Here is a 14,420-nt window from a genome sequence, read left to right as displayed (position 1 = left end):
GTGTAAACAGATTTATTTCATTTTAGAAATATTCAGTTATTTTTTATGTCAATGGATTTAAAAATGTATCATTTTTGCTATAATACATGGATGTATTGATGGATATTTAGGATGTTTCCGATAAAATAAATATTTCCAATATGGTTATGCAAACTTTTTTCACAGGTATTTTGCTTACCTATTCAACTGTTTCTTCATGATAAATATCAAGAAATAGAATAGCAGAAAATACAAGTTTTTTGTGTGGATACACACACACCACATACACATATACAAGTATATATGTTAATATATGTAATATATAATGTAATGCATGGAATAGTTGGTAGAATATGTTTCTTTAAAAAAATATTTTTTTGGTAGAACATGTTTCAAATGTAAACACAGTCACTACCTTTTGGGAGAGGACTGGGATTGGGAATGTAGTTAAAGAAGAATTTGATCAAACCTATAATGTTAGTGTTTTACAAAGAAGAAATACCTGTGTAACTTGAACTTAGTTAACATTAAAGGTAACAATAATAAAAAAAAAAAGGACAAGATGAAATAGTTATCAGTTGACTATCAGACATCATAGGAAATAAAACTATCTGCTTTCTTCTGCTGAAAAAAAAATGAAAGGTAAATGTTGGAAGAATAGAAATTGGATATATAAATGGCAAACCACTAAGAGAAAAAAAGGAAACAACACCTAAAATTTTGATTAACCCAACAAAAGTAAGGAACGAAAGAAAGAACAGAAACAACCAGAAAGTGTAGTAAGTAAAAGATACAAGTATACAGAAAAAACACGCCAACACTTGCTAACACTTGCGATTTCATGTGATTTGGTTGAAGTCTCCATTAAGAGGTAGCAACTCTCACATTGCGTAACAACACAAAATTCAGTTAACTGTTGTTTCAAAGGGACACATAAAAAATACAAGGCCAGAAAGTAGCAAAGTAAAGAAATGAAAAAGATGTGTTAACCAAGGAAATGTTAACACCAATAGGTGTGTCAATGTTAGCATAAATGAAATGGAACTGAAAGTGAAAAGAAATAATGGTCCAAGAAGATTTTTGTTTTGTCCTTGTCCACTCATGAAACTTCATGCAGTTTCAAAACGTATAAACAGAACAATAGCTCAAGGAGACAAAAAATAACCGAGGATTTAGAACTGTACTGTCCAATTCAGCAGCGACCAGTCACACACTATAGCCAGCAACCAAGAGGCTACAGAACACCTTAAATATGGCTTGTTCAACTTGAGATATGCTATCAGCAGAAAACACATATCGGATTGCAAAGATTTAGTATGAAAAATAATACACAATATTTCATTAATATTTTAAAATAGTGTTCAAATATCATACTTTAGATATATCGAGTTTAACAAAATCTATTAAACTTCATCTTAGTAGTTTCTTTTGACTTATTTTGATGTGACTACCAGAGAATTGAACACACACGGCACACATTGAGCAGAGGTGAAGAAGATTTAAATGATAAAATGAATAAGTATGGGCCAGTAGGTATATAAAGGGAGCATTTTGACTTACCAGAGATTTTATCATCTTTTTTTTTTTTTTTTTAAGATTTTATTTACAGCGAGAGAGGGAACACAAGCAGGGGGAGTGGGAGAGAGAGAAGCAGCCTTCCTGCCAAGCAGGGAACCCGATGCCAAGGTCGATCCCAGGACCCTGGGATCATGACCTGAGCCGAAGGCAGAAGCTTAATGACTGAGCTACCCAAGTAGCTCCTTTATCATCTTTTCAAACATTCATGCAATATTTATAAATTGATCAATTACCTAGACACACAAAGATCTCACAAATGTCTGAAAACTTGATCTTACACAGGCTGATACCTGACCACAGTGCTTTTTCACACCTCTACTGGAAATCCCTGGTGCATATTCCAAATGTTATTGACCTCCCCAGATACTGTGGGGAGTTGCCCGTGCAGGGTGAAGTCTGCGAGCGCAAGCCCCTGGAGGTGGGAATCTCCAACCCTCTCTGGAGCCGGTTAACTGAGGTCCTACCCAGCCTATTGGTCCCAGCTCACAAAATTTGTTGAGTCAGAGCTCCCTTTCAGAGAGCACTGATGACAGCTTCACCAGGGAGGAAATGCCCAGTCTTCAAACTGCTCCCTGTTTACGGATGACTGGGAGGGACAGCCTTATTCGGAATTATTCAACTGATAACACTGAGGAGGGGCTCAGGCACTTTCCTCCACACTGGTGCCATCACTCTGAATGTAAACAGCTGTTCTTACTTTGAGTACTTTATTCTATTCATGTTTGGCTTGAATATTTTTTTCTTATTATTTCTTTATCAATTCATTTCTATTTTTTTAAAAAAATAGTCTTCAGTATTTCTAGTCTGCAGGTAGGAACCCTTCCTTGATTTCTAGCAACATAACAGATCTATTCCTTTTTCAAAAAACATCTCTGTAATTTCATGGGATTGGAGTAGCTGGAGATGTAGAAGCAGGTATCTTGTCTGACATCTTGATTCCATCGCAGGATGTCAATCTGTGTGTATTTTTCTTATAACTAGCCACCTTACTAATAACATCTCTTGTATTAGAATAAACATTAAGAAGAATGTGGGATGTGGACAAAAGGATACTCTTATGCACTGTTGGTGGGAATGTAAATTGGTACAGTCATTACGGAAAATGGTACGGAGGTTTTTCAAAAAATTAAAAAACAAAAAGTAAAATCACCATTAATCTCATCTCTGGGTATTTAACTGAAGAAGATGAAAACATTAACTCAAAAAGATACCTGTAGCCCTATGTTCTTTGCAGCATTATTTACAATACTCAAGATATGGAAAGAATGTGTGCCCATCAATGGATGAATGGATCAACGGGGAAATAAATAAATAAATAAATGTATATAAATATATATATATATATATATGAAACTTATGGAATATTATTCAGCCAGAAAAAAGAATGAAAGTTTGCCATTTGCAACAATATGGATGGACCTTGAGGGCATTATGCTAAGTGAAATAAGTCAGAGAAGATAAATATCGCATGATGTCACTTATATGTTGGAATTTAAAAACATAACAAAACAGACAAACCCAAACCAAGCTCATAGATACAGAGAGGAGATTGGTGGCTGCCAGAGGTGGGGTTGTGGTGGGTAGGAGAAATGTACAAGCTTCCAGTTACAATAAAAAGGTCATTTAGATGTAATATACAGCATGCTAACTCTAACATAATACTGTATCGCATATTTAAAACTTGCTAAGAGAGTAGATCTTAAAAGCTCTTGTCATCAGAAAAATTTTTTTTATTACTATGTTAGGTGACAGATATTAACTAGATTTATTGCAATGATCATTTAACAATATATACAAAGAATGAATCATTATGTTATATACCTGAAACAAATATAATGTTACAATGTCAATTATATCTCAATTAAAAAAAAGAAGGCAAATGTGCATGCATTTTTCAGTGACATGGGAACGCTCAAAGAAGTTGTAAAAAGAGAGTTGCTATGCCCCACATTTTTCTTGTTATTGAGGCTGAAAAATGTTGAAAATTCAGCTAAAAAAAAAAGATTTTTGATGCCTTCAATTGGCCTCTCAACCTCTCCCATCCCCGGTCCTTCTCTCTTACCCAGAGAAATAAATCCAATTCCAATAAAAAGAAAATGTTCTAACAAGGCTTTTGGTCTCCCTCAGTCATGGGGCTGGTCATTATGGGCAGGCCACCTGCACAAGACCCCATGCTTCAGCGGGACCTGCCCTTCATTTAATGCTCTTCTGTGGCTGTCTTGAAATCCCTAATACTATTCAAAGAAGAGCCCCAACATTTTCATGGGTCACACAAACTAGGAAACTGACCCTGAATATAGGTTTCTACTCAGCAGAACCGGGTCCTTGATATTTCTGCCAACTACTTAGCTAGTATTATGCATTTTCTACCCAAATTAAAAAATTAAGGCTTATGACATTTTGTTGATCCTGGAGAAATTTCCATCATATGCATCTTCAGAATAATCTTACTTTTTCTGCAGGGGTGGGGTGGGAGTTTGAATTTGAAGGAAGAATATGACCAGAGTCCCACCGTTAATATTCTTGTGTGACCTGGCTTCACCTTCCCTTCTTAACACTCGTACACTTCTTCAGTCCTCTCCAGCCATACCACCACGTACAGGTGAGTACGGAAGACTTGTTCTTCTTTCACACATTTGCCCAACTGGTTCCTATGACTGAGAAGACTTTCTTGCCCTGTTTACTTGGTGAACTCTTTCTCAACCTTCAAAACTTGTTTTAATTATCACCCCCTCTAGGAAGCAAGTCCTCCTTGGCCTCTCCAGGTAGAACTAAGTGTTTTGCTCCTATTGATCTCATGTCTCCAGTAAGAACCTAAGCATAGAGCTGGAATTATGTTCTTACACATTTCTTTTCCACTAGATCGGTGGTTTCCAACCTTCTTTTTGTTTGTTTCTTTGGTCGGTTGGTTACTTTCCTAGTTTTATTGTGTGTGGCACACTTGAAGGCATTAAAATACTAAAAAACAAAAGTCAAAAATAAATTACAGTGTCATTATTGCTGCTGTAGAACAAGGGTTCGTACTGACTTTGAAAATGTCCACTGTTACCACACTGTCATTTGCTCTCTCTCTAATACCAGTTTGCTGTTATGAACACCTGCCCCTGTATATCTCATCTGCTATATTTTATGTTCCAAGAGCTGCCATTGGATTGGCTAGGTTTTGCATGTCTCAACTCTTCTCATAGCCAGCTTACTCCCCTCTCCCCTATTATGTGACTTTTGGAGGCTGTGTTCCAATTGACAGAATTTGCTAACATGCATTATACATTAGAGCAAAAGTATATGCCAGACACTAATTGAAATTTGGCCTCTCATCCTGACATAACCAGATTGTTCACTGTACCAGGGTGCTCAGCTGAAAAGGCAAGGGGAGACCAATGGCCAGCAGTCATCTGCTCACCAGACTTGTGCCCACCAGACTTCGCCTGCCCAGAAGGGGTCACGCAAAAGGTACCATTTGGACTAATGGTTCAGGACACCGCACGGTGCTGTAGCAGGTCATCTGGGAACCGATGGAAAGCAAGGACCGGACTCTATTTGTCTTTGCTTCTCTAGCACCTAGCACAGTGTTGACACACTGTAGTTAACGTGAAATAAATTACAAGACAATCAAGAGACTGTCGATAGCATGCAATATGATTTGGACTTAGTCTAAAACACCGTTAACATGAATTCCCCAAATCTGGTCAGCTGGGGCAGTGGCTCTGAAATGTATGGAATATGCTGGGGTGAGGTGGGCTGCCCTGGCCCCAACCCCCAAATGTCATGAATAGCCCTGGATCCTCCACTTCTGTGCTGAAGTCCGCCAAAGTCCCTGGGAGGGCATCAAGTTCTTAGCCATCACTCATCAGGTGTACTACTCCCGAAAGAGCTGGTCAAGGGCAATGTCAGTTCATGCAGTGGCATTGGATCCCCACAGTCCATCTCCTGCCCCATTTCCTACACGTGCATGTGTGATGAGCACAGCTCTAGAAATTAGCATTTACCAAGCATTTTGACAGTTTAGAGCTGGAAGATAGCTTAAAGGTTGTCTAGTGTGGTCTCATTTCCCATCAGGAGAGGGACGTGGTATCCCCCATTTGGTGCTGGTAGAACAGCAAGTAGGGCCCGGACTAAGACTACTTCCCTTCTGTGAGGCAGGCATATGCCCCCAATCCTTCCTTTTATTCAGGTCCATATCAGTTCCCCTTCCCCATCTCTCCTTCCATGAGCTGCTCTCCTTGGCTGTTCCCCAGTCCTACTTTCAGAGATGGCAGAGCTGAGCTCAGGAGAGGCAGGAATAGGACATGGCAAAAAAACTATCTTCTTCTCTTCTTGCCTAGAGCTAGAGCCTAGGCCTCTGTCAGCAGGAGTCACATTGCCACTGTGGGATTTTGTGCTGATGAAGAATGCTTTGCACCAGACTCACAGGATAGAGGCTGAGCCAGGAGACTAGAAGTGTCGTAGTGTGAGTAATTCCTATCTGATTTTATGTCAAGTGTTGCATCCAGAAACAAAATCCACACACTTTCTGTGATCACCTTGTTCCTACCACATTCCTCATCTGGTCTCTAGGGCTTGTTTCTAAAACCTGGAGGGGAGAAATGTCAGGGGTTAGCGAGCAGGTTTTGTCAAGCAGTCTTCTGGGAGCCCAGCATGAGGTGTGGCCCTGCTCCAGGCTCAGTCTGTAGGCGATCGCGAGGGATGAGGGCTTTTTCTTCATGCTCCCAGGCTCTCTGCTCTCAGTCTGGCTTGGGGGTCCGCCAGTCTGCTCAGAGACCCTCCAAGGATGTCTGGGAGCTCACCTAGGGATTCTAGGGACAGTGCTCCCTTCAGCTTGACAGATGGGGGATGCTGAAACTTCTGGAGAGAGAAAGCAATGCCCAAAGGTCATAAAAGGTGTGAGACCCTGTGTGAGAACCAGATCGAGAAGCTCCATGCTCCTTTCTGTCTGGCGCCCTGGCTCCTGACTCCTTCATCACTTCCACGTGGTGGCTCTGAGGGTTGTCTTCTTGCCTTTGGGGTCTCAGGGTATGGAGGCCTTGAGGTTGGGAGGGAAGGATAAGGGGGTAACGGAGTGAGTCCTTGCACAAGTATTTATTTGAAGAGAGGTAAGAGATAAGGGTGAGGGGGGAGCCACGGAAGTGTGTCAACCACCATAGTGGCCCTTGGCCATCTTAAAGCTTCCGAGAGAGACTTTCTCCAACCTCATGATCTACATGAGAACTTCTCCATGATTCTCTCTGCTATTTTCTATCACAGGCCTTATTACAAATTGTAGCTGCCTATTTCTGCGTGTTTTTCTGTCAATGACATTGACATTCGGTTCAATGTCTGTCCAGCCATTAGGATCTAAGATCCACAAAGGCAGGGAATATATTGGTTGTTTGTTGGCTCCAGGACCCAGCAGGCCTGGTGAATAGTGGGCATGCAACAAATATTTGATGAGACAATGAATATATTTTTTTAAACATTTATGATTCAGTTAGGACACTGAATAGCTCCAACTTGCCTCTCAGTACTCAATCATCAAGTACATGTTTAACCCAAATGTAAATTACAGAACTGATTTTTTGGGGTCATCCATGATTTCTTCTCTAAGCGCCACGGCCAATAACCAAGGGACTCATATACTTTCTGATGGACAGAAGGTAATTAAACTACAAGGTTAATTTAGATTTTATTATTCTGCATACTTACTTCACTGCATAATTAATGATCTCGTCCTAGGCGCAGGTGATTTGTGGTTTGTCTGTCTTACTTTCGTGCAGAAAATAGGGTGAAGGGATTTCTCTTTTGCTCCTTTGACATGGCTACATGAGGGTTGTGTCTGTGAGAATCCTAAGGGCCTAAAAAGCCAGACCACGATGTACAGCTTTCGAGGGTGGTGTTCACAATGCAGTTCAGGTGGCAGGGACGCTGGCCTCGGGGCAGCTGGAACGCTGTCTGTGGCAGCAGCTTTGGGAGAAGCCAAGCTTCCTGGTTTAAGGCGCATAGGCCCTAGAGGACGGCATCGCTTGACTGCTCGTCTCCCTCATCCTATTCTTGCCCCCTTTTCTTGTTCTTTCCATAGCATCCAGAATGATCTATTCAAAGCTTAACTGAGACCATGGCACTTGTGTGCTTAAAACTGTCCAGGGACCTCTTACTGTACTGAGAACAAAAACGAATTCTTGGCCTGGCCAAAGAGGGCCCTACAGGATCCACCCGTGGCCTCGATCTCATACCTTGCACTTTTAATCTCTCCCTTGCTCTCTGAACTCAGGCTCCAGTGGCCTCCTTTCTCTTTCTCACTTAGCCAAGTTCATCCCCAACTTAGCAGGTTTCACCTACTGTGTCTTCCATGTGAACAGCTCCCCCACCTCCACCCCCACCCAGATCTTTACCTGCTACTCTCATCCTGTCATTCAGGTCGCAGCTTAGACTTCAGCCCCTGACAAGCTTGCCCTTGATCCCAGTTCTGAAGCCCCACACCAGTCACTCTCCGTGTCTTCTCTTTGTGTTGTTCTCTGCGGAACTCATCACTATCTGCTATCTTCCTGTTTCTCTCCATTCATTTACTTCTGCTCTGTCTGCCCCACGAGGATACAAGCTCCACGAGCATCAGATCATTATCTTTGTTGTTCTTTGCTCTATCTCCAGTGCTTGGCCTATGATAAGCGCTCTAGAATAGTCAGTGAATGCATTCAAGTCTATAAGCAGGCTCATTGGGGTGGCTTCTCAGCCTGGCCTGCTGATTGACTGGGGGAGTCCACCTGGGAGCCTAGAAACCATCAGGAGCCTGCTTTGAAGGAGAAAGCAAATGGCCTACAAGTTTAGAGGCCTGAGTTCTCATTTCTCTTCTTCCTGTTGCCATTTGCCCACCTCTCATTGTCTCTGCTTCCTCATCTGTCCCCTGAGGTCGTTGGACTAGGTGACCTCTGAGGTTACATTCTAGTAGTTTCTGCCACTGCAGCACACCACTCTGCAGGCACACAGTCTGAGGCCGGCCTCCCTGAGGAGCAGAGGTCTTAGGGTAGCCACAGCCCCAACACCCCCACTTTCTGTGGTAACTCTGACAACCTTTCCACCAGTTCCTGATGTTGGAGGAAATACCTGACCGTTTGGGGGCCTCAAATGGAGAATGAAACAGAAAACAACACTTCTGGAGGCAACAGGCTGCGCTGGGAGGGGTAGAGGCCCCAGACAGAGCTGGGTTTATGACTTGGCTCTTTGCCTACCAGCTGGAAGACCCCGAACCTTTGCCCTGAGCTGTAGTTTTGGCAAAGAGAGATGCTTACGCCCTGCTTTCAATGTGCAGGGAGGATTACATGGGCTAACAGATGTGGAACCGAAGAGAGGTCATATCCCTTCCCATTAGCTTAGAAAGCTTGAGCGTTTTCACAGGAATGGCAAGGTTACAGATGCCAGCCTGCAGCTTGATCTCACAGAGGCCAGTAGGGGCTGCAGGCGAAAGTGCGAGATGGCTTAGCTTGGTAAGGGAAAACAAAACAACAACTACAACAAAAACAAAAGAAACCCAAAAGCAAAAACAAAAAGCAAGCCCAAAAAACAACCCCCTCCCAAACAAAACCACCCTCATTTGTGAGAAAAGCAAAACAGCCTGTTTATTTATTTTGCACTAGAAGCTTCTGATGCATAAGCCTACAGAGATGGATTTGCAGAGCTGAAAAGGAGAGAATTGTTTCTCGCTCTTTCCTGGGCAAACCACATTTGCATTCCTAGAGAGTGTGGATTACAAGGCTCCAAGAAATGAAATTGCTTGGTGGGTTGGTTTACTTCAGCCCAGACACAAACCACGTGCAGTTCTGTTTGTGTGCGGAGGTTGAGAGCTGCTGTTTGGAGGGTTTCTGTACCTGCCAGAGACTGGGCTCCTTATTCTACATACCGAGCAGACAGGATAGGTTGGCTCACTCAGGACCTATCTTTCTCCCCTCCTTTCCTTTTTTGTAGAGTTTGGAAACCTAAAACTTGACTTCCTAGCAGCCTACAGAAGGTCACATGACCCAGTGCTGGCCAATAACATGTAAGTGCAAATTTGTTGGCGGGGACATCTCTTCCTAACTAAAGAAGACAAAGTTTCACGAAGAGAAAGCCCATCATCTCCTTCTCACCTCTCTGTTCCTCTTGCTCATACTGTGGACGTGATGGTCGAAGGTGTAGCAGCCATCTTGCAACCATAAGGCAAAGTGTGAGGAGGAAAGCCGCTAGGTTGAGTCTAGCCCTTTGTCATAACCTGTCTCTCTGGAGACACCATCAGTATTGGAGGACACACCTTTATTTAAGTCCTGGTAGGAAAGATAAAACGCTGTTCATTATAGTACAACTTGTTTGTAAACCACTTGCAGATTCCCAAGATATTACCATGGGAAAGAAAATAAAAAGCAGGTCTTAAGATTGATGAGATCTGAACACAGTCTGAGCCCCAGCATGTCTGCCTCTAGACTTACATGAGAACATTTTTGAAAATTTTTATTTTTAATTAATTAGTTAATTAATTAATCTTACTTATTTATTTGATAGAGAGTGAGCTAGAGAGCACAAGACCACAAGCAGGGGAAGCGACAAGCAGAGGGAGAAGCAGGGTTCCCACCGAGCAGGACCCTGGAATTATGACTTGAGCCGAAGGCAGGCACTGAACCGACTGAGCCACCCGGGCTCATTCTTTTAGGCATGGCTGTCAGGCTTTCTGTTCATTTCAGCAAAAACATATTCCCGTTGACTCCTGACAATCACCTCTTGAGATGGGTATTAATGCCCTTATTTTACTAACGAGGAACGTGATACATAGAAGGACATGGACCTTCTATGGATCTCATAATTGCATACATTGGAAGTGAGAGCTGAGCCCACTCAGGGGCCCCCAAGTGTACTGAACTTGGCCCTGTACCTGACCTGCTCTGTCGGTTTTCCTGCCATAGACATGGCCTTCACAGTGTAGCTAGAGGGATGATGGACAGCTCTGTAGTCACACCCTTGCCCCCTTCCCTTGTCCTGGAAGCCACTGCCCTGTCATTCACCAGGACACACAATTTGTCTCTGTGAGTTGGGAGCTCAGTGGCCTTCTGTCCCAGGTGTCTCAGTCACGGGGGCAGTTTGTTTTGATGTGGGAAACAAAGGCAGAAGAAAAATTATTAAATTTCCTTGCTACCTATAGCCCACTGACCAATCCTTGAAACAGGCAGAGTGACATTCCTGTAGGGACTCAACTGCCCCAATGTTGACCCTTTGCTAAGGGCAAAAGATAATCCTAGCCCAACAATGCCCCCCCCCAACCCCATCCTGTAAGTCCAATTTAACATATAAAAATTCCCTTAGAAATTTCCTTTATCTCTAAACCCCCCAAGATACATGTTGGCAATCATCCTCCAAGCATATGGCCCGCTGATATGCATCTGAAGGGTCTCATGACTAAGGTTTTATTAGACAGTAGCAAATGACCTTTTCCTAACAACAGCCAGCCCCTTAAGGTCCTGGAAACCTTGCTTCCAAAATTCTTTAGAGACTTATGCTCTCCCTAACCACTTCCTAAGTTGGAAGTATATACTGGGCCATGCCTCATGACCCCAGTGGAGCTCTTTCTGCCCACGGGTCCTGACCTCAAGCTTTAATAAAACCACCTTTTGCACCAAAGACATCTCAAGAATTCTTTCTTGGCCTTCGGCTTCGAAACCTAATATTCTTCCTGATATCAGGTTTTTTGTCCAGTTTCTCCTTGCCTTTGCTCTGTGCCCTTCCCCATCCCCTCTGCAACAAGAGTATGGGACTGGAGAAAGCAAGATGTCTCTGTGGGAGAACTACAGATTCCCGCTCTCCTGGGCTTGATGCTGGTTTCCGGTTTGCCCACCGGCTTCTGGGGTGTGGGGCCCACAGGACTACAGGTGGTGGGACAAGACTTGCAGAAGAGGACTTTCCGGTCAAGAGCCTCTTGCAAATTAGCCAGTCAGCTTTCCTTTGCCTTGGAAGCTGGCCTTGGAGAACAGCCTCCTGCAGACCAAGGGGTGGGGGAGGGGGAGGGCTTAGGGCTCTCCTCCAGAAGGCACAGACAGAGTGTTTGTGCCTCTAGCTTAAGGAAGTGTTCGCTCTTGACTCCAATTTGTCCTTCCCAAGCAGAAAAGAGAAGCAATGGTTAAAAGGGTGTTAGCATGAAGTAAGAAAGGCCTGGCTTCTGCAGATGTCTGTTCCCTGCTGGGGGTGGGGGGGTGGGGTTGCAGAAAGGAATGGAGAACAGTAGGGGCATATGAAATAGGATATGGGTCAGACAAATACATTAGAACATTCATTTTTAGTGTGTGGTTTAAGGAATCACTTGAAGTGCCTAAGAAGCACGGTGAGAAGAGAACTGCTCCTTTGGTCCAGCGTGCAGAAGGTAGGGACAGCGGGCACAGCAGCTATCCAGGGGCGGGGAGGAGACGCAGTGGCTGTCCCCCACTGTGGGGCCCTTCGTGCTGGCTTTCTCTGCTTTCTGGCAGAGCTGGAGAACTGGGGGCGGGGTGAGGCCTGGTGCCATCTCCTCTGGCTTTCAGCAGAAGTAGCAGAGAAGTGAAAAACTCCTAGGGGGCTTTTCTTCTCCGACATGAGGGAAACACACGCACAGGATCTTTTCCGGAAAAAACCCGCTGGGAGCCGCCCTCCCCTCCCCCAACCCCAAAAGCCTAGGGGCTGGAGAACTGACCTTGAAAACCCTGGTTTCTACACGGCCCAACTTTAGTCCAACCCCATCCTGGCCTGGCACCCCAAACCACACAGTTCCCATAAGAGCGATGAGTAAGGGCCTGTGTACCTCACAGGAAGTCTTAGATTGCAAACATCTGTCCAGACTGCTGACTTGGTGTAAATGGATCCAATCGCTAAGTCTGTGTTGGCGGGTGGGGCTTTCGTATGGTGAAGCCGTGAGGACTTGGCCATTTGAGCCTGTGCCAGGCTGCAGGGAGCCTCTGGCTTCAGATGGATTCTGGCTGAAGAGCTCCTTTTGTAAATCAGCCTTAGGGCAATTCTTTGCCTTTCTTCTTTCTGCAAGTGAAATACCAGGGCACATTCTTTTGGACCCCATGTGGAGCTGGTGGCTTTTTCCCTTACTCATCTGCTGGGATTCTTCTGGCTGTTTCCAGTATCCCCACCACACTGCTCTGGGCTTCCTGATGCACCAGATTTATTGAGGGCAGGCTGGCGCAATTTTTTAAAATTAAACTTTTTATTTTGAGCTCACCGGAGGTGCACACACAGTTGTAAGGATTCATACACAAGATTCCATAGAATAGCACACCCAGAATGTTGACATTGACACGTGAAGATGTAGAACATTTCCACTGCAAGAAATCTTGGATGTTATTATTTTATAGCTACTCCCACAGCCCTCCTTCCTGTCCCCCCCTCCCTACTATTACCCTCGTCCCTCCTGTCACGGCCCCCCTTACCCTTGGCAACCATAAAGTGTTCGTCATCTCTCTAATTCTGTCATTTCAATGAAGCTATATAAATGGGCTCACACAGTATGTAAACATCTGAGGTTGGATTGTGTGTGTGTGTGTGTGTGTGTGTGTGTGTGTGTGTTCTGACATGGCAGAGTTCTGTGGAGTTATGTTCTATGTATCCAAGTTGTATGTATCAAGACTTTTGTCTTGTGACACTGGGTCGCTTCCAGTCTTTGGGTATTGTCAATAAAGCTGCTATGAACAGTTGTGTACAGGCTTTTGTGTGAACATAAATTTTCATGTCTCTAGGATAAAGGCCCAGGAGTGCGAATGCTGGGTCACATGGTAGTTGTATGCTTAGTGGTTCTTTTTTTTTTTTTTTTTTAAGATTTTATTTATTTATTTGACAGATAGAGATCACAAGTAGGCAGAGAGACGGGCAGAGAGAGAGGAAGGGAAAGAGGCTCCCTGCTGAGCAGAGAGCCTGATGCAGGGCTCGATCCCAGCACCCTGGGATCATGACCTGAGGGGAAGACAGAGGCTTAACCCACTGAGCCACCCAGGTGCCCCTACATGCATGTATGCTTAGTGTTTCTAAGAAAAACCTGCCAAACTGTTTTCCAGAGTGGTTGTACCATTTCACATGGGCACTGACAATGTGTGAGTGGTCATCTTGAATCCTGGCCTGCACCAAATGTGACCATGACTTTGTATCGTAGTCATTCTGTTAAGTGCGTATGATATCTGAACGGGATTTCAATGTGCATTTCCCTCCTAGGTAGAGGCATTGCGTGCTTTCTTTGTGTGCTTTTTTGCCATCCGTATATCCTCTTTGCTGAAACTTTTGTTTGCATCTTTTGCCTATTTTTCTAAGAGGGCTGTTCAGTTTTTATTGTTGAGTTTTGAGAGTTCTTATATACTCTAGATGCTAGCTCTTTGTTGGATACGCGGTTTGCAGATTTTCCTCTGTTTTGTGAGTTTTTTCCATCCTCTTAACAGTATCTTTTGTGGAACAAAGTTTTAAATCTTGATGGGGTGCAGTTGATCAGTTTTCCTTTTATGGATCATGTCTTTGGTGTCAAGTCTAAGTACTCTTTTCCTAACTCTGGATCCCAAAGATTTTCTCTTGTGGTTTTTTCCTGAAAGATTTATAGTTTTACATTTAAGTCTGTAATACATTTTGGGTTAATTTTTGTATGCTGTGTAGGACTTAGGGCAAGGTACTTTCATTTTTACCCTGTAAATTTCTGGTTTCTCCAGGACAGTATGAAGAAGGCTTTCTTTCCTCCATTGAACTGCTTCTTGTGCATTTTTCAAAAATCCCTGGGACTTCTTTGTGCTGGTCTGTTTCTGTGTTCTCTCTTCTGTTCCAGTGATCCATGTGTCTATCTCTCCACCAAAACCACACAGTCTTGATTACTCTGGCTATTTATTATGATATAATATTTTGAAATTGAGTAAACCCAT

The sequence above is a fragment of the Mustela erminea genome, chromosome 6, assembly GCF_009829155.1.
Source record: "Mustela erminea isolate mMusErm1 chromosome 6, mMusErm1.Pri, whole genome shotgun sequence".
Lineage (NCBI taxonomy): Eukaryota > Metazoa > Chordata > Mammalia > Carnivora > Mustelidae > Mustela > Mustela erminea.
The sequence above is the reverse complement of the archived record's forward strand: the minus strand, read 5'-3'. Positions refer to the sequence as shown.